The 21,699-nt window shown below is 36.2% G+C and overlaps 1 protein-coding gene across 2 annotated transcripts in view; it reads right to left on the bottom strand.

Moving 5' to 3' along the window:
- PDE1A (phosphodiesterase 1A) overlaps positions 1-18,710 on the bottom strand; it is a 103,449-nt gene extending 84,739 nt beyond the window's left edge. For both annotated transcript variants that reach the window (XM_068407230.1, XM_068407229.1), the window contains exon 1: positions 18,669-18,710. The gene's annotated coding sequence lies outside the window, so the exon portion shown is untranslated. The remainder of the gene's footprint in view (positions 1-18,668) is intronic.
- Between the last annotated feature and the right edge of the window lie 2,989 nt (positions 18,711-21,699).

Raw genomic sequence — 21,699 nt, 5'->3', positions numbered from 1 at the left:
ACACCAAAATATTTTTACACGACCAGCATGGTATTAAAGGAGCACAGATTAAATCCACCTCCGCTGATGTGCAAATAATGGTCATAACGTAAATGGGAACCAAACCCATCAGATAAAATGTACAGTGATTTTGTTGTTGTTCTCTTTTGAGATCAACTATGCTCTGTAGTCGTAGCTTGGACTCTATCCTTCTAATGTGATTAATCAGTTACTAGGTCTCACTACCAGGTTACCCAGGGAACATGCGAGTGCTCCAGTGTAAGGATCTCGCTCCTCCCCTTTCCTGTCTCCCCGTACTAAATCTTTCCAGTTACTCCCCTCACCCCTCCTAACCGAGGACATATGCTGTAGTTCCCTGGGAAGAGATTGGCTGAGATTTTTTTTTTCAGTCAGCTGTGTGAGATGGTATCTGCCCCCAAGGAACAGGACTGACATTGCTGCTCATCACGAATGAAGCTGGCATCCAGTCTCTCACCTGTCCTTCTCATGTGTCTGCTCATTTGACCTTAAAATCCCTCCAAATCACATCCAGATATTTTTATGTGAGGCAAGGAAAGGAACTAAAGGACAAACCTGTTTAAAAGTGATGGTTATCTTAAAGACAATTTTCAGAAATAAGCTAATAATAAAAGGCTACATAAAATTATAGTATCTTAAAAAATAGCTTATCACCTTATCCTATTTTAAAAAACCACAATAATTTAAAAATACAATTTATCATGTTCAATCACACTTTTTAGGCTCTATGGCTGTATGTGAGGTCCAAAACTTACTTAATTTGCAAAACAATTATGTTTTGAGAGAGTTCAAATTGTACAAGCAAGATGGATACTGCACATTAGAGACATATATTTTTATGTCAAGCTAATACTTACAGTTGGAGAAGAGGAATCAGCAGCTGACAAGAAAAAACTGAACGATAGTCTAAATTGATAATTACCAGAATATCCTGGGTGGATCTAGTGAATCAGTATCTTTTGTATTCCCACTCTAACTAGGACCACAGGGAGTTCAAAAAGCTTATCTGACGGGAGGTACATGTCTTAGCTCTCCTTAGCTCCACTGTTTCATTTATACAAGTTTATAGACTATAATTTATGCACAATACTTTATACCACAGGCCAATAAGAGGAATTTATTAAACCAATCAAAGTAGCTTTCCTAGGTAGGCAGTTTCTTTGTGTAGAATTTAGAGCCACCTCAACAGTCTCTCTGATATTTGCCATGATCATGGTACAAATACCATCCTTAAAGGGATGATCAATAATACTTATGACCTTTCCATTTCATGAGTTCTGAAAATCATTAAAAATGCACAAATACAATTGTGCAGGTATGAATGGATTCAGGGCCACTGTACACAATATCCTTATACATAAACTTTTAGTATCTTTTTCTTTTTTTAAAGAAAACAGCATTTACTAATACAATGCCATTTTATCTACTACAAACCAGAAAATGAATGTGTTCAGACTGTGGAAAACATCTGTATTATGTACACAAGTGATTAATTTAGTAGCTTTATATGTTCAAATTGAGACATTATTCTGATTTTGAGGTTCTCATCAAAGAAGACAGCAGTTCTGTTCTTTTACCACAATTCACTCAACACTAAAACGTGAGATATAACCATCTTACACTGCTTTAGAGAGCTTCCAGCTACTACAAGTTATGTGACTTTGTTTCTGGCCTGTGGCACTACTATTGCTATATAGAAGAACTTTTCTCCTAAAAAGTGATTATAAAAGTAATATAAATAAACACATCCTTCTATCTTTATACAATCTATTCCACTAAAATTAGACCGCTTGCTATATTTTTTAGGAAACCATCAAAACATATAAAGGGTCTATAAGACAGAGCCAAATACCGGCCTGGCAATAATTCAGACACCTGCTTCAGACCTTCTAAGATCCCAGTGACCCTCTCATACTTCTTTCCTGCTTAAAGATGTCAGAAATGCCACTGGCCTCACGGAGCACAGCACCTGGGCTGGCTGCATAGTAGGGACCTGAACACGGCTGTCCCAATGTTGAGACAAAATTAAGTTTAGCCTGCACTTCTGAGAACATTTGAATTGTCTCTGCTGCAAATCTATAACTGTAGTATTTACAGTCCTCCAAAGGAAATAAGTCCTATTTGTTAAATCAGAAAGCCTCATTTGTGAACAATGGAAAATACTACTAAACTGTACTTTTCAAATAGTGCCAGCTATTTTGCTGCAGAATTGCACAGCATACCATATCACGTCACTAGAGACTAAAATAAAACCTTCCCAGAAACCCAAGTGCCCTATAATACTAATTTTAAGAAATTCCAAAGTTATTCCAAGCAAATGGTTTTATCTAAATTTGGCTATTAATTCCTATAGTCAAACTGATTTTGAAAAAGACTGTATGTTTGGAGTAAACATAAGAAACAACGTGGAAAAATATGTTTTCTCTATGGATCACATGAGCTGCATCTCACTGAATGTCAGCTGAAAAGTAGAGCTAAAGGTTACAAGGATATTATTTTCTTCACTTGTGATTCTCCCTTGGCACCAAACTCTCAACAATTATACAAAGGCTTCTTAGCCATCCAGTGACGTCTGAAGAAGATTCTCCATAGCAATATGGCTCTGAATGTGTTTCTAGAGGTTAGCAAGTCATTTGTCAGCTCTACGACCATACCTTCAGTTGGACAAAATACTTCAGAGTTCTCGTTGGTCAAAAAGCCCCAAATAAGATCAAAGGGTCTCACCCTTTTTATGTCAGGGCCCATCCATCAGTCTGACATATTCATTTTATTATAGCTTTGCTTAAGTACTTGATGCTACCAACATTACTGAAATGTTGTCATAATAACAACTACCAAAAGAAAATAGAAGCAAGAGACCGAAAAAGAACTGGTGCATCAGCAGAGGAGTATAACAGTAGTAAAACTGTATGAAAGTTCCCAGCTCCTTGACCCTTCCTGACTATTTTCTATGGAAAACCTGAAAAGATCACAGTCTCATCCTACTGTTTCCTGAGACAGGAGTAACTGCCAGTGGTTAATTAATAGTTAACTGCCCTGCCACTTTTTACATACTTTCTGCTGAGAGATGCATTTATTCACTTACTGTGATTGAGCCTGTTGGACTGCCTAGAAAACCATTCAGTTCAGCGTACGCTGGGACAGGGCAGCTGCAAAGGCCTGAAAGTGCTGAAGTCTCATGAGTCCTGACAGAGGAATTCCCTTCAAGGTCAGGGACACTCATGCCCTGCACATTCCCCAGCCAGAAGAATTTCTTCACAGGAAGGTAAAACACAAAAAAATGAGATTGGAAACAAGAGAAAAAACCCTACTGTTCATGTAGTAACTAAGCAAGGATATTCAGTGCAAGAGAAATTTTTCTCCTTCTCATCTTCACATCATGTAATATTTATATAACTCGCTTACTCTTCTTTCAAACTGGGAGATACATTATGTCCAGATGCTGATAGTTTAAATTATGTCTTAATCTGAACTTCAAAGTATAAAATAAAACCTCATCCTTTAATTTTTATCCTTTTCAACAAGGACGGGCCATGCCATTAAAACTATGAGCCTGACTCAGTGACGGTAGTTTTTAGGTTACTTAGCACTTTTAGAAATAGTCTAGAATTTTACGGAGAATGTCAAGTCTGATTTTTGAATTTTCCAAAATCAAAAATAAGTTCTGACTTAAAAGATGGTTTTCAGAAAAAAGCACATGCTCACATAGAAAACATATGTTATGTGAAAGTAACCATTTTGTGGAAATCTTTCATAAAAATAGAAATCTAACAACCATTAAATGGCTTGAAAGAAATACTTTCAGAAGAAATCTGCAGTCAGTTTGTCATATTTGATCATTTAGAATTACAAGTAAAATGCCCTACAGAATCAGTCTATTTGATCATCTTTTATAACCTGCATATTCTGCTCTGCCATCACCCTAACTGCTACCTTGGAAAGCGTTGCTCTATTGCTAATAAAATCTAAAAAGCTATTCCAAGTTAGTCACATCTCAATTAAAAGTTTCTTAAAAATTCTACAAAATCCTACCAATTTCTTACTCCTGGTTAAAGAAATTTAAATGTTGCGTATTCATTTGGTTTCTTCATTCAGTCTTGAACAAAAAGCATCAATTCATATAAATGTAATGAGTGGTTCTTCACATTTTATAATGAATACATGATTAAGAGTTTCTATGCTGTACAGACATAACCAGTAGGTTATCTGCATTTCCTAATCTATTTTCCTTTCAATTGTTGGAAATTTTTTAAAAAAAAAAAAAAAAAGTCTATTAAAAGTGTTTGAATCCCCAGTCATCTTATTTGGAAACTAACCTGGGAGTAAATTATGTAGAAACTTGTTTGCCAAAGAGCTGCGTGAATTTTTGTCATTGTGACAATGTACTTATTTTCTTTTGAGTTAACTTCTTCATTTTTGTCAAGACCGTTTGTTTCATAGAAATTAGCTGTGCTAAAACATTAAGATGCAGAGTGGAAGAGACTGGTAGCATGGGGTTGTATTTGCCAGAATAGATTATATTTTCATACCACTTTCTATCCAAGGATATTGTGACATTTTATAAACAAGTTGAGACTTACACACCAAATTTTCTCTCTCTTCTACAAATAGGGATATTGAGGAACATGAGAAGATAGGTGCCAGGGGTCATGGGAAATAGGACACAACTCTCTTGGCTCACAGGCTTATTCTTGCCACTCTGTGCCCTGTGTTACTCCATGTGCTGAAAAAACAGCAGGGAGTTAGCTACATTGCCCAAAAGTACAGCCCCAAGACACCACAGTGACTGACTACTGAAAACTACCTGCCTGGCCAAATCCAACTTTTAAATTAAGTTCAAAATGTTTCCTATAAGGTCCAGTCCTGATGTTTGCATTCCAGTCTTTAAATCACCTTTCTGCCATAATCTCCGATAAATTATCTCTGTTTTGCTTAACATGGTCATACCACTCTCTAGCTTAAAAGAAAAATAATAATGGTTGCAGAGGAGTTGATTGTGCCAAACCTATCATTTAACCTGTCAGGTTAAATATGAATGAAGAGTTAACTTAAAATGCCACATTTCATTGCAAAATTCAAACAAAATTCAGTTACATAATTTACATATTCTCTTTCCTTACTGAATAGCACAAGCAAATAACAAAAAACAGATTACATTGTAGCTGCTACAATACAGTGGATCCATAATATTTGCAAGTAACTAACATATCCACTGAAGAAACTACAATAAAATTACGAAAAATTGAAAAAAAGGCTGAAATGTTGAGTAAGGTTCTTGATTACAATAATCATTTCATTCAAAAGGGAGTTATTTAATGCAGATTTCTTGTAATTAAATCGAGGATCAAGGAATATAGAAAGTGCAACAACTTGCAAAAAAAAAAAATTGTCATTTTTTTCTTCGACTGTGCTCATTAGTGTTCTGCCTTTTCTTTAAAATGCAGTACCTAAAGTAATCCAAGAAAGACAAATTTATTACTCAATGCAAAGGAATTTGAAGGATATCAAATGTACATGGCAATAATCCTATTGGAAACTATGGTATATTTTCATGCAATATATTTATAATATTGAAGAATAAAATAGGTAAGCCACATATAACCATCAACCTGTCATAAATCTGTGAAGTCAATCTTTTCACTCTAAGAAACTTACCCTTATTATCTTTCCTAATTCTTAAATTAAAGACAGATGATTCTAGAGTGCCAGAAACCATAATCAGTCTGACAAAAAAAGTATTGATTTTCAGCTGCATCATGTTCAAAATTATCATGATGTGGTACTTCAGTTCTCAACAAATTCATGGAAGTAATGATAACTCTCCAGTACTGTAAAATGCAAATTACACTCCTGAAAGCTGGGGTCCTTTGAATATATGTGCACATACAGAGCTAGTGACTGGAGACCACTCTTGTTTCCAAGTGACATTTAGCTATATAAGTCAGTGCTGCTTTTTGTTACAAAAGTGACTTTTTTTGCTAGTAAAATAAGCAAGCATAACAGGATTTTTTTTCATCTACAAATCATTTTATAAGTGGTATGCTCAAGAACACAATAATGCTCAATGTTTCATTTTTCTCAAACCACATGAGAATAATTGTCTGATGTTTTCAAAGTTCTTGCACAGGATGAGATAAATACTTCAGTACCATTAAATGACACATATCCTAATTTTGTTTAATGTCCCTTTCGATATTTGTCTCTTTTACACAATGATTGAATCCCCATCGCCAGTTCTACTGCTTCTTAGCAAACTGCAACACTAGGGCACAGTTACTGCCTTTTATTTATTAAGTACTTGAACAGGTTGCCATATTTTGCATTAGATGTTCCCTGCTGTACAGCAGAGAATGAATGGGTGGTGCTTCCCATGTGCAATATTTACAGTATTTACAATTATTTACTACTAACCTCAGAAGTATTCTCAAGACATACTTTTAAAAACATACACTCTTCTTTTAGTATTTACGGGCCAATGATAGGCACCCCACTGAAAGGTACTGATGAAGAAACTCTGATTATTTAGCTACATTTTTCTTTTGTAAAGTCTCCACAATTTATTGCTATCAAATCTTGTCCTCATCTATAAATAAAGTCCACAGAACCAAACTGAAATATGTATCTTATTTCACTATGATCTTGAAAATCTTTTGTACCTGAAATATGATATTTTTCAGCTCAGTTAAGAACTCTTGTGATGACTGCTTGTCCAAAATCCTCATCTGCCATGCAGATGGGGGAAACTCCATCCACAAGGGATGGTAAAGGCATATGAAGCCACTAGTGGAAGAAGTAGTTTCCTCAAACTATCGTAAGCCCCCCATGTGCCTAAGGAGGAACAGATGAAGTACTTAAAAGTAGATTTCCCTCGCCTTATTTTCTCTAATTCAGTCTGCCCAGACGCTAAACACATTTTTCCTATCATGTCAGAGGTGTATATTGTTTGACAGAGGAATTCAAATGTCTGATTACCAAATGTACAATTTACATCCATAACTGTTTTTTCTGATGTGTAAATCGGATCAGTTATCAGCAAACAAAAGACCAAACTAGTCCTTCAGTCAGCAGGCTATTTAAGCTTGTGTATAACTCTAAGGTCATGACCAGCCCATTTAACTCAACAGCCTATTTCCACATTTAAACTTCACAGATTTGAGTGTCAGAACTGAGCCGAGATCACCTATTCTGATGACTTGCATAAAACTTTGCAGCTGCTCTTGCTCAAACTAAACAATGATCACCAACTCTTTCCAATTTGATTCCTCCCCCCCCACGATATTTTTCAAGCGGAGATATCACATGGATTTTCTTGGTTACTTTCCGCAGACCCGTGGAAGGCAGAGCACAGAATCTCACCAGCTACAGACCAGGGGCTGCAACGTGCGCGCTGGCACACAGATATTCCTGGGGGCATGTCAGGACATCTTTACAGAAAAACTTGTCTGTTTGCCAGTTCCTTTGCATATTAAAAGTATACCTCAGTGTCCTTTCACTATATCCCCAAATAAAAGGATATACATAACCAAGTAGCTTGACACATGAGGACCTTAATTTTGAGAGTTACCCAATAAAAATAAATGGTGATTGTTATTTTAAATCTCTTTCTGAAGTTTAAAAATATCATCCTGTAACCACACAACATTAGAATAGATTATTCAGAATACGATGGAGGAACTACACGCAGATTGGGAAATATTTTTAATTCTTCCAGTCTTTTTGTACGACTTAAAGTTTTGGAGGATTTATTTCAAAAACTTCAATACTGCAGTGTTTTAACTTCATTGATTTATGCTTTATGGTGCAATGGCATTTGCCTAATTGTGGGGTTTTTTTTCATTACTACACAAGAAATAGCCAAGCTTTCTCAACACAATGTTACATTATTTTCCAGAAAGAGAACTACTGTACTTCCCCAGATGTTTATGCCCCAGAATTCAGTAAGTATGACGTATTCTCTTTGATAAGCATGTTTCATGGCAACATATCAGCTAAAGTATGCATATTATTCATCATGAAACAGGTGATAAAGCCAGAGTTCTTTAGCTAATGATAGATTTTTTTAAAAAGAACAACACTAAATTAAATTATTATCTCCACCTTTGGACTCCAAGGATGGACTCCCTTCTTCCAAACTCAGTTGAAAAATATTCTGCAAAAATCTGATCAAAGTGGGCCCTGCTTTGGGGGTAGGGGTAGAGAAGACCTCCGGAGTTTCTTCCAACCTGAATTATTCTACAATTCTACGATCTGCAAACCAGTAAAGGCCATTAAAAAAATCTTTTGTCATGATATCAGATCAGTTGCTAAATTTTCCTTTCTCACACTATAAAGTTACCTTTACTGAGGGAAAATCATTACAATAAGCTATAATAACTAGAGTAAACTTGGGATCTTGAAAAAAGAAGATATGAAACAGCTGCTTATCTACTTAATTGAATGAAGTTAAAGTAGTCTTTGCTACTGATAACTAAGAGTACGAGTCAATTTTGAGTTATTAAACACAGTGGACCTCCTTTAATCACCTTGTGGTTCTTACCAGCTTCTGCAGACTTTAAAGAAAGAGGTATGAATTTTGCCCACCTGATTAAGCTGCCGGTTAAACACCTTGGGTCTTTATTAGTTCTAGACGTTAAATCAAGCATATCTTCCTAACTCAAGCAACATTGGTCTCTTCCCTTTCTTTTTTCCTTTCTTCAGCCTTTTTAGTGAAATCTTATTAGTTTATGAGCTTTTCAGCAAAACCTGACATCATATGCTTTTATTTTTGATCTTGGTAACATAAGCACATCTACACTGGGTCACAATAAAAGTCCATCTAGCTCAGTGTGCAGTTTTGAAAACAGCCAAAAGCAGATGTCCAGGGAACAGAAAAATAGCATAAGTAGTATACAGTGATATTGGATACTCTCCCAGCCTCCAGCTATGTGGGGATCAAGGACTCCCTGACACAGAGATGGTTTCTATGTATCTAGAAATATATTACTCTTCTATGAAGTTGTTCAGTCTCCTTCTGCACCCACGTAAACTTCTGGCATCCACAATGTCCTTCGGCAAAGAAGTCACTCAGTATAATGTTATGTTGTGTAAAGAACCATTTATACTTTATTTATAAAATGCCATGATGATCTCCTTTGTATTTCTCGCTCGTTTTGTTTCTTGCCTCTAGTCATTCTTAACATATTTATAATTCACAATTTGAAACCCTGTTGGCACTATATGCGTCAGCAAAATACTCGTCCTTTTTAACCCACAGTCACCTATGCAAGTCATCAAAAGGTTTTATCTACAGATTACAGAACTGCGTGCAATACATTTAAAACTTTTTTTTAACACTTAGCTTTCAGGAAAGGGTATAAAGCTCACTATTCCATCATGCAAACTGGATTCCTAACAGAAAATTGTATGTTCCTTTCCAATACAAGAAGTGAGTTAGGATACCCTTAAAAAAATAAGCTTTTATCTTTGTCTGTCTTGCATGTGTCAGGAACACCTCTTCCATAAAGACTTAGTTGCTCTTATAAGTCTGCCTTTCATTTACCTGCCTCCTTTATTCCCAAAATAGTTCCCTGATATTTACTTTCAGCTGCCATTTTCTTAAAGAAACTATGTAGTTGTCCATGCAGGCACTCTGGTCACTGCTACAGCCAGTGCCCTGCTGAGGGAATCCCTCAGTGCTATGCACTTTCATCAGGTTAAGAATTAAGAATCTAGTCAGAAGGTATTTCTTCTGCCTCCAAAGAAGTATTGACTGAGGAGTGAGATAAATGTATGCATGTCTAATAAGAAATGAATCAAATACTTCAGCAACTGATCAAATACTTCAGATAGACATTTGCACAAAACCCTTAGTTCATTTACACAAGCTCAGTAGGTCCAAGAACTATGGAGACAACGAATCCCACAGCACAGCTGCTTGAACTACTCCAGTATTCAGATAATTAACTGCTCTGTGTGCTCTGGAGGTAAGATTTACAAAGTTCCTTCTAGACATTGAGGTGGTCTAAATGTAGCTGTTAAAGGCACGGCTTAAGTTAGCTGATTACTATGAATCTGCCAGGATACAAATAGATGTATTCAAATAGTCCCTGAAGTCCACCACCACCTTTAAACTGTGCTGATAATGGAAGTCACTCTCCTATAAGCACTTCCTATAAGCAAGGTGTTCAGAGATTCTTTCTTCTTAAACACAATAATCATCACAAACAGATTTACATTGGGAAGAATTTCACATGTATCGATGAGTGCTCCAAACATGCCTATCTAGAAGGAATTAGAAAAAAAAAACAAAACCCCCAAAAGCTTGGCAGTATACTGACAATACACATATCTAATAGGAACTGGAGACCTGTGAAAAGTAAATGTAGAACCGAGGGACGTAAACTGTGATGCTGGCAGCTATCAACAAGTCACTTGAATTTGTACCTCCCTAGTAATTCAGAACATACATTATAAGAGAATAGCATACTGATCAGCTGGGGAATTATGGAATCAGGAACAATTTAGTTTTTTGGTTTTTATAAGGACTGAACCAAGTAATCTCAAGTGCCTTCTTGATGGAGCAGTAAAACAACCAGATGAATTAAGTAGCATAGAAATTATATCACCTATTTCCAGAAAAATTTGGACACTGGAATACCTGAAAATGTAATTCAAATTGGGTCACAATGGAAGGTAGTTTTGATAATTGAAAATTGGCATGAAAATCATAAACACAGCAACATCAAGATGAGATGCTGTATCTTTGCTAATACCCAGGACCAAAACTTTTTTTTTTTACTTATTATTTATTAATGGAAAAACATTAATGACATTTTCAGATTTCAAGACAGGTGAGAACAAAGAGGGTTTAAAAGGTACTGCAAATGCACAGAAAACAACATTATGAAAATAATCTCATGGCACTGGAGGCCAAGCAAAATGTGAGAACATATTTCAATATGCATTTCAAGGGGACAGCGAGCTGAAAATGAGCATTACTGAGAGAGACTTCAGAGGACTAAATACTCATGCTAGCATGTCACTAAAAAGAATCCTGTGATTTAGAGATGTTTAACTACATTTTGGAAAAGAAAGAGAGCATTACTTCTCATACAACTTTGGTATAAGAAAAAATGGAATTAAGTTTTCCTATAACCAAGCAAATAAAAAGTAGAAATTGCTCAAGGAGAGCATTAACTGGGAGCTTGAAAGATTCAATTAAAGAGGAAAGTTAAAAATAATTAAGTATAGATTGCTTCACATATGACTAGACTGACAGCATCTACAAATATTTTGAGATCATAAACAAAAAGTAGAATAGTTATTTAGTATGAGACTCTCATATTAATAGCCTGAAATTAAACATGGAAAAATTGAGGCTGAGTATCAGGAAAGCTTCCTGGCAGTGAAACAAACTGGGCTCCCAAGGGAAACAATGGAATCTACATAGCTTTAAACTTTTAAAACTAGACTAGACAATAACACTCACTGTAGTTTGGGGAATATTTTTGCATTGGCAAAAGATATGACTGCATGACTTGATACTGGTAGGTCATTGCCATCTCTGGTTTCCATAATTCTGCAAAGAAATACATAACCCCCCCCAGCTGCACAGTCAAGAAAATTATCTGGCTCTGTTTCCACAAACATTAGCAAAAATTGCAGTCAATCCCAGTTCCCAAAAAAAAAAGAAAAGACCTGTCTTTAAAAGAAAAGGGTTTAGTTATTCAAACAAAATTCACAAAAATTATTCAATACATATGGCAGAGCCTGAGTTCATGTTCGCGTGTGCTATGGTTTGCTCATGTATTAAGACAGAATAAAAATATATGATTTTAGGTGAAGCGGGATAGCCTACGTTCTGCTGATTTGATGTACTAGCTTGTAAGCTAACTATGCCGCCAAGTAATACTGTTATGTGTTTTGTGAGTTTAAGTTGTCATGGTGACTACAGTTGGTCTATAGGTGTCTTTTTCTCATTTAAAATCTAGAGAGATATTTTTAATAAAGCCAACAGGAAAATATTTTTAGTTTAAAGTTCAACCATTCTGTTAAATATTTCCTCTTAATAATATGCCAAAAACTTTTTAAACCCTCTTGATACTCATTCCTTTCTGCACACATTGTTTTATTCACAAACAGAACATTTTATGTGTAGTGCCAATTCCTGGTCTTGCTTAACTTCCATATAAACCCAACTGACGTCAGCAAGAATGCACAGGTGTAACTGTCAACAGAGCAGAAACTCAAAGGTAGCTGTAGTGAATTAAAAAGTATGATGCTATGTACTAATCTGCCATTAAACATTGTGATTATTCCAGTTCAGAATGTTTTAACAAGTTGCACAGTTTATTGATATATCTTTGCAGATACTTACTTTCCTGATTTAAGTCTTCGAGTTAACTACTAAGAAACAAACTTGCCTCGTGTGCCCTAAATGGGAAAAAAAAATATTGCCTGGAGAAAAGTTGTTCTGCATGTTATTTATGTCACAAAGAAACAAAAGTTAATATTCATTTACTGGCTAATCTTTGTAACATGGAAACATTTTGCTTTCCAAAATTAGGTCGTTGATTCAGGGTTAGTTATAAAAACCTCCTGTTTGTTTGAGAAACAAATCTGAACTGGCAAAATATTTGAAGCAGTGTTCAGCAACTATCATGAAACAGGATTACAGAGAAAACAAATCTCATAACAGGAATATTTATTCCTTACAAAAAAAAAAGTTATTTAATAAGAAAGAGCTTTTCATTCTGAGGACAATTAGGAGGCAGAGCGTTGTTGCACTACAGTAATTTTTTACCTTTTAAAACTGTTGCAATGAATTGTGACATCCTGAGATAGTATTACTGATGGAAAAAGTAACAGTGAGAAAGTGCTAATAAATCCAAGGAAAACATGATACTTATTTGTGAAACAGAAGGTTTGGTGGCACTGTAGTTAAGGACGCCTTGTGGCTTTTAGAGCTCTGTTTATATTTCCAATACACTATGCAAACTTTCTTCAGCTAAAAAAACATGCAGTAATGGAACCAGGGGGAAATAGGCTATACTGTGAACAACTATTCTGTGATACTGCCATTACAGGGTCATGTCCCCTGAACGGCTAAGAAATGTGCAGTCCATCTTCTGGATTTCTTTTGCTGTACAAGGAACATGCACCTCTTTGCAGAAGGCAACATAAACTTAAACTGTCATTTAGGAGTGAAAGCAGAATTTAAATGGTAAAAGGTCTACTACTGGTCCTAATTTCACTGCAAATTGGCATTATATTCAGAGATGTCAGCATAATGAAATACACAAGGGGAATTAAATCACTGATGCAGAAGTGGTAAAACATATCTATAAGGATCCATCCTTGAGATCAATATTTCATAGCCTTTACTATTAAAAATATGGTGTATCTATGTGAATTATTGACTATAATGGTGAATCTGGTATATCACGGCCAACCTTTGCACCAGTGTTTTACATAGAACAGCTCTCTATCCACTCTGCCAGACCTAACTTCATATTCCATCAAATGGGGGTAACTGTGACTGATATCCAGTGCAGTGACCATGCTCTATTCTCTCTTGTCATCCACATGCTCCTTCCAGTTTCTCCAGAAGGGACCTGGTAGGGTGGTCACAAGATGAGTCAGTTCAGCAACCTGAGCTGAAGAAAATGAAAGCACTCTCTGCAATCTAGGTAAACAAGAAAGGGAATGGGGCTTCACCCAGCTCACCTGCCTAAACTGACTCACCTCTTGGCTGCTGCTGCATCCTGCTGTGACAGAAAGAGGAAGGCAACATGCAGCCAAGAGCAGTGTAAGTGTAGTGTGAAACTTTACTCTTAATAACACTGAAGGGTGTTATTCCAATCTCAGTGGAACATAAAACAGGCTGTTTCTTACCAAAGTTCTCTCTATAACAGCATACAGATAGGCTATGTTTTTCTGAGCACAGCATGACCTCTAGTTACTTCACAGGTAAGAAGCTCACTCAGCATCCTAGGAGTTCTTGTGTGTGTGTACAATGAAGGTCCCACAGCTGTTGGGACCAAATAATTGTTTTATTTTGGGGAATTGTGTTCCTTCTACATTCATATGACAGTACAAACTGACACACTAAGAAGCTGGGGGGTGTTTCTGGCTTATGGGCCACCCAGTTTGATACCTGATCATCTTCACCCTTGTCCATTACAACAACCTTGTATATACCCTCATAAGTCTGTTTACTTCCAGCAACAGGTCCAAATTACTGTGGGTTTTTGTTCAGTTCTTTACACAAGCACTCAGAGAGAAGACGACAACAAGTTTAGATGCAGTCAGAAACTGTATCTTGAAAGGAAACACACTCTTTGAAAAGGCCTTTGCACAAGGTCATACCTAACGTCAGAATGAGAAAACACTGCATTAGCTGAGTAATCTTTGTGATCTCAGTAAAGGAAAACCTTGCCAGTGAACGTTTTCAATGCTAGTCTTGACATATTTCTTTTCCATACCTATATTTGTAGAAAGATGGTTTAACTAAACATTAGCGCCCTGAGATGAGCTCACATGCAGAACTGTCTCTGTGTATGCTGTAGTTTAGACTAGCTATTAAGCCAATTCTGTCTGGAAAAAAAAAAAAGGCAACACTGAGAAATATAGTAGAAAGACACAGAGAAGCTGGTAAAATAGCTAAACTGTAAGGAAGAAAACCAATATTAACAAAGTATACAAAATCTTAATTAAGGAGAGCAACAAAGACTTAAAAGATAAACAGAAAACTGATTAAAATCAATGAGATCAAAGGGACGCTTTCAGCAAAGAAGTTAATATGAATTATGTCAGAAACAGCAGAAGCAGCTTGTAGTACTGATTTTCCCATATTTTCCATATTTTAGTATATGCAGTATCCTAACCAAGTGTCATGAGGAGAGGGTGTTTTGAAGTGTTAGTAAATCTACAAGTAAATCTAATTTTTTTTTTCCATTTTGTACCTTTCTCCTCTATCCTGGGAAAATTTCAAAACTGCTGACAGGCCCAGCATGGAAAATCATTACTTTGTACAGTTTCTCATGCAACTGTTTTCTTACCTGTGCATGCACTAATGATCAAACAGAGTTCTTGCCCACATTTCTTTGAAGAGGGTTGCATAGCACTACAGACAAATGTTATATGAACTATTTGCAATCTTTCACCCACTCATGAGCAAATCTTAAATAAAAACAGTGAAGGCAGAAGAATGCCACTCTTTAGAAAATAATTTTAAAGTCGGAAAATAACTACTTTTTACTTTGTTTATTATAATTTTGTTCATAAAGTAGTAAATGATAGCCCTTATTTCTAAAAGCATATCTGGGGACACGATCAATGCTTGCACGGAATATCTCGATAACAAACTGACCATTGAACATGAACATCCATGGTTAACACAGAATAAGAAGCAAAGAATAGAGTTTCAGGCACTTTTTCAGGTTATTCAGTTTTTAGGTCACAACCTTAACCCAGACAGATAAGACTTAGAGATAGCGGACAGCTCACACTCCACAACTGTTCATTCACTATTTTTCGAGTATTCCTTGACCTGAGCAATCAGCAGCTTTAAACAAAATTACAGTTCTACTGAAGTGTTATTTCGAACCCACAAAATAAATGTTTTGCCCTCCTTTTTCAGACTCTATCAGAATCCTAAAATACCCTGGGCACACTCAAATCTGAATAATAAACACAATATAAAGATGGCAAGCAACAGCCCAAACTTCAAAAGCTTTGTGATTTCTCTTTAAAATACACAGTTTCACAGAATTACATACGTCAGTCTATCAAACCCTTTTTATAGAATGTGGTTTAAGATAACTTTATTGGGAGGAAGGAAAATGAAATCTTTCTTTTTTAATCAAAAAAGTAGCATGATCTAAACAAACTGTAGGCTGATCACCAGTTCTGTGTCAGACAGAAATGAATTCCCAGATTCCAGGGCTAAAATATCTTAAGTTCATATCCCTTTTTTATTATTAGATTTTTTTAAAAGAGATCCAAGTTCCCTTTTTTCATCAGTCAGAAACTGTATTGAAGTAATTTTATGAATAATCCTACTCTACTTTCATATCAAGACAGCAGCTAAGTAATTAACAGTTGTACTACAGCAGACACATTTTACACAAATGAGAATAGAGAACTAACAGTCAAGAAAAATAACAGCGAAAAGGTTACAAAAGGAATTTTCCCATGAGCTTTTTGCTCCCTGCATGCTATAAACCTTCTCATCTGAGAAAACTCAGATGGTCACATCATACCAAATATTACCAAGTGAAGTGGGGGTAGGATAGTAAGTGACTTTGCCAAGCAATGACACTGTTTATGCACTCTTGTTCCCTAGATGATGGTACTGCATTCTCATAGTAAAATAGATTTTAGAAGTTTTCTTTGCAGTAGTGATCAAGAGAGAGAACAAGCTTTATGAGCTAGTGCAGAGAGAAGCATAACTAAAACAAATACTAAAAGCAGAATCAAGTATTTCACCATATATTTCTGATTCACGTACTCCCTGAGAATGTATGATATTTTCATTGTTCAGCAGAAATCCCTAGATAAATTTAATGTTTTTCTTTTGTTTCTCTTTAACAGCAAATTTTGTAATACCCTTTTTGGCATGGCCAGAACAGATCGTGGAAATGTTTAATAGCACTGGTTTATGTTTCACTTTGTCCTATTTCTACAAAGGTTTCTAAAAAGAAAATAAAAAAGGAGAGAAGTTTGCTTCTGCAGCAAAAGTAACTAGGTAACTACTGCTTTATGAAAGATGTGCATGGCAGGACTTCGCTTGTAGGGTATCAAAGAAGAAAAATATGGCCCAAAAACTGGGCCAGCATTTCAACTTTCTGCCTTCTGGACTAACTGCACTGTATTGTACACGGAGCTGTCAGGAAGAAAGCAACCCGAATACATGCTGAAATTGTGCTGGCATCAAAATAAAGATATTTTTCCCTTTATTTTTTTCACACGAATGTAAATAAATGTAAATAAAACCCAGGATGTATGAGGGCTTTTGATTTGCTTTACTGAGCAGATTCTTACTCAGTTTTATATAGCACTTGTAGCTTTAATCATTTTGACAACCTTGAATTTTTACTCTGAGCTTCAAGTATGCAGGAACCAGGAATCTCATAGCAAAATTGCTAACAAAAGCACTCTGGAGAACAATGTGACCATCCTGGAAAGTCCCCTAGCATAGCTGCTTTGTCATTTCAAACCCAACAACACAGAGGAGCTGTGACAACACAGACTCTCTGAGTTGGACAGAACCCCCTGAGGACTGTGCTTAACAACCCTAGAAAGCTAAAACCCAGTCTATTAAAACTCAAATTTAGTAGAAGGTTATTACTATCGATTTGAGATAAAACTTCATGCAGTCAGTGAAAGGTATAATGCAGAAGACAAAATGACCTCTCTGTCACATTTCAAGAGCGAGGGAAGCCAAGAGCTGCTCTAATGTAAAATCACCAGGATTTTGTTCCAGTGGAAAACAATATTTTTTGCCTAGCTTCAGAAAAAAAAATACCAGCCTGGGAAAGACACCTAGCATGGAAAATTTTAGTGTAGGTTTGACAAGGTTATAAATGAAAGAAACAGGTCTTTACAATCAAAGTGTCAGGCAACTTTTGCCCAACTGCGTTTTGCAATTTCCATTATTTCTACTACATTTGTATCTTTATTGTCTTTATTTCCCACTTGAATTGTATTACGGCCCAGAGGCCTGTCTGCATGTAAAAGTTTATTCTCCCTCCGAAATGCTCACTCTCCCCTGTCTCCTCCTGGAACCACCTGCTACAGCACATGCTAAAAACACTGCATTAGCACTGAACAGAGCACAGCCATAGTATTTGGCTCCTATTAGGGCTGCAGATGGTGCATCATTGTCTTAGTAGACTATGACCTCCCATTCAAGAAATGGCATTCACAGGATATAAATTTGTTTAGTTAAGATATTTTTCATTTCCCTTTAAACGTCATTTCTTCACAGCTTGTTTTCCTGTGCTATTCTAGCTCATACTCACATTAACAGTTTGTTTCTGGAAATGCTCTCCAGCCTGTTAAATTTTTATTGTGAAATATTTTGACTAGAAGACAGAGCACTCATCTCTAAAGCAGAATAGAGACAGCAGCCTGTATACCCCTTAAATGAGCCAAGATTTTTCCCGTCCACTTCAATCACTGTTTATCACAGCCAGAAATCACTGTACTTTGCATAACGTTCCATTAATAGTGAAAAGAAAAGCAACTTAATTATATCTGTGTAGTACTTAAAACTCATGGATAAGAAACCATCAAGGAAAAGATAACAGATAATACTTTAAATATAAGAAATTTTTTTATATATTTCTTTACTTATTCACTTACCCCATCAAGAAACACTTTGCCCGAGGTCAGATATTGTCAAAGATTTCCATATTGTGACTCCAGCTTAAATAAGAAAAATGTTTTGAGATGCCCTTCCCAGAAAGGGCAACAAAAAGTGAGGGTATTTCTTTGTGTTGAGAGGTATTCAAAAGGAAAAACAAATCTCCGAAAAGAAAGACTACACATTTTCCTAACCAACTCTAACCGTAACTCCAGACTGAGATTACTTCTTTTAGGTATGATTTGATGCGTTTTAAATTAAAATACAGTGATAAAAATAATCTATTATTCTCAATAATACATACATGTATATGAAGTTCACCTTCTGAAGATGTTCTAAAGGTCTACAGTTTCTTTGTAAAGCTGCTTTACCACCATTATTTGCTGCCAGTGACACAAAGTTTTGTAGGAATTGCTGAGGGGTAGCCAGTAGAGGCTTATTTTGGAAGGAACTGTGAACTAAATTCAATAGTCAGAAGGTCCTCACAGAAATCTCCTGTCAGCTTCCTCTGCTATTTTAAGAGTATGACTCTAACTGAGGTAATCCTAGAGGTCTCAGAGGTTAAATGAGGGCTGAGCAAGTAGCTCCTTTATATGAACATATTTACTGCTCCACTTTCAATTTTCTGTAGTTTCATTCTCCTCACTCATGGTCAACAGCGCACCACTCTTATACCTTGTTCATGTTTTCCATATGGCTATCCACATGTTTATAATCAAATATCTACAAATAATGACTGTGAACATTTCTTCAACTGCCTCCAGTAGATCTGTCAAGACTAAAGAAAAATTTTAAAACCTCAGAATTCCTATGCCTCCCAGGTTTTCATTACAAAAGACTGCTGGCTCTCTTGTATCTGCTTCCTCACATCTTGTATCTTGTATCTTGTATCTGATGCCAGTATTAGATCCTGAAATGTTTTTCAGCACCTTGAAATTCATCGTTCTACAATTAATTTTAAGGAAACATTTTCAAAGTTCCGTAAGGAATGTTTTTCCTTTGCACCTTTGAAAATCCTATACTAATAATTCTCACAGCTCAGTAGAAACATTGGGCTAGAGCTACAAAAAAGTAAATCTAGATTTCTGAAGCTGCAATAACCTGTTTCATGCTGTCAGACAGAGGTTTGGGACCTAAGAGAGAAGTTTTACTCACCACAAAACATTGTTTGCATATTTGCAAAAAGGTATGCCAAACACAGTATGTCCCTGTTCGGATCTGATGTTGCATACATGGTATTTCTTGATGCAATTTGGATCTGTCTGGTCAAAATCCAGGTTTTGGATATATATATATATATCTCGGAAATATATATAAAATACCAAAACATTCTGGATTTTCATAAAATTGTTCTGTAATTAACAGTCCTTGTAAGAGTTGTTTATCACTTTGCCAGAAACATTTCATACAGAACTGTATCATTGATATAGTTAATACCTGGTAACTGACACAATGGAACAGCCCACGGGAACTGGTATTTATGTTACTAACCTGAGTAGGTGCTTGATACTTTCACACCAATGGAATAAGACTACTCCATGAGTCCAGCGAAGGGCCACAGAGATGATTAAGGGACTGAAGCATTTCTTACACAAGGACAGATGCAGAGCCTACCTAAGATATTTCTGATACCATGTTCCCAATTGCCTCTTGATGGTGGAGATCTGACTTCCGATATCCTTACCATTACACTGGAATCTTTAAGGCAAGTTGTAAAGCTTCATAAATTTTTTCAGTAAAAACTGCAATCCTCAAAGAACTGTCTCAAATGCTGAAGAATGCCTGATACTTTTTGCAATGGATGTGAGAATCTACTGAATCAGCACAAAGTGCCTTCAGTGATATTCTGTTTATAATCTGAGCATCGTCAATAAAGGACTTAAAACTCCCTCAGGCCCTAATGAAATTAGTCTCTAAAGAGGGTCTGGGAATCCTGTGTTGGAGTTCATAAAACAACTAAAGTTGGACTTTTACATATGGAAGAGATTAAAACTATTGCTGTTCAGACTTTTTTGCCCACTGCTTCTACCACCAGAAAGTCCAGCAAAGGACAAGTAAAGAGCTGCTCACATGAAGGCCCACACTAATGACAATCTGCTCTCTTGGAGATTCGTGGTAAAGAATCTACTGTTTGCCAAAGAAATTTGGCCATGTCCAACAATTCTTCACTGATGGTTAAAGCTACGCATCTAGGCACAGCTGTGTGCAATATATCCAACACTGTAATGATTTTCCTGGACTGCTTCCACATACATGTCAAACAACTTTTCTCATAAGATCTTGAAAGGATTTGTAATCATCTGGGATAAAAGAGTATGATTAAAGGATGGCTGGCTCAGCTGGTGCTGACAAATACGCTGGCATCTGCTATCCCTCCTCCTGAAAGTTCTTTTCCAAGGGAACCAGATCAGTAACAGACTGAGCAATAGGAGGAATAAATATATCTTTCATGGTCTTTGCGGTGAAACCTTACGGAGTTTTGAGATACCCCATGGTGACAAAAAAGAGGTAACATTTGAAAAGCTGAGGCCCAGAGACAGAAGGATCCTTGTAAGCAGGAAATTAAGAATGTCTGGTGCAGGGAACTTCAGAGAGACATGATCCATGTGGTTTGGAGTGGAAAGTCTCTCTGTTGCCTTGCAAATCTGATGATTAAGAAGAATACTCCTTTTAAGCATGGTACAGTATTGAAATAAAACCTAGACCCTTTGGAGGGTACCAAGGTAGGCAACAAGAAACTACATAGGGGAATCCAATAACACTGTGTGTAACAAATCTCTGTTGACTGTCACCTAGTGTCAGAAGGCTGGATAATAACTTGAACTGGAATTGTTAATTGATAAGCATGTATTTGCTTTTAATTAATAAATTAATTTTAATTATTTTAATTAATAAAATATAATTAAAATATTACCATAATTGAAATTATAGAAGATTTCACAAAGTACTGAGGACAATCAATGCAGTTTAATCCACACCTGATCATTACGGTTTGCAATTGTCCAAATCTACCCTCTGTCTGATTTATGGAAGGGGTCTCTGATACCTTGTGGAAGTGTCCTAATTGCCATGCCATGAGACAATCATAAAGTAGATCTTCAGTCACTCCTTGCCTGAGTACTGAAATAGTCACTGGGCTAAGTTTGAAAACAGTTATTTAACTCAGTAATTAAGATGTTAGCATGGGAGCCATAAAACTGGAATTGGTTTCTATCCTTGCAGATATTTAATATAAAGTGGTAAAATATAAAAAGAAGACACTATGAGGCTAAGCCCAGCATACCTTCTGATCCAGTGATTAGGTATCTTTATATCAGGTCAGATAATTTGAACTA

Source organism: Nyctibius grandis, chromosome 9 (genome assembly GCF_013368605.1).
Source record: "Nyctibius grandis isolate bNycGra1 chromosome 9, bNycGra1.pri, whole genome shotgun sequence".
NCBI classification, from domain to species: Eukaryota; Metazoa; Chordata; class Aves; order Nyctibiiformes; family Nyctibiidae; genus Nyctibius; species Nyctibius grandis.
The sequence above is the reverse complement of the archived record's forward strand: the minus strand, read 5'-3'. Positions and strand labels throughout refer to the sequence as shown.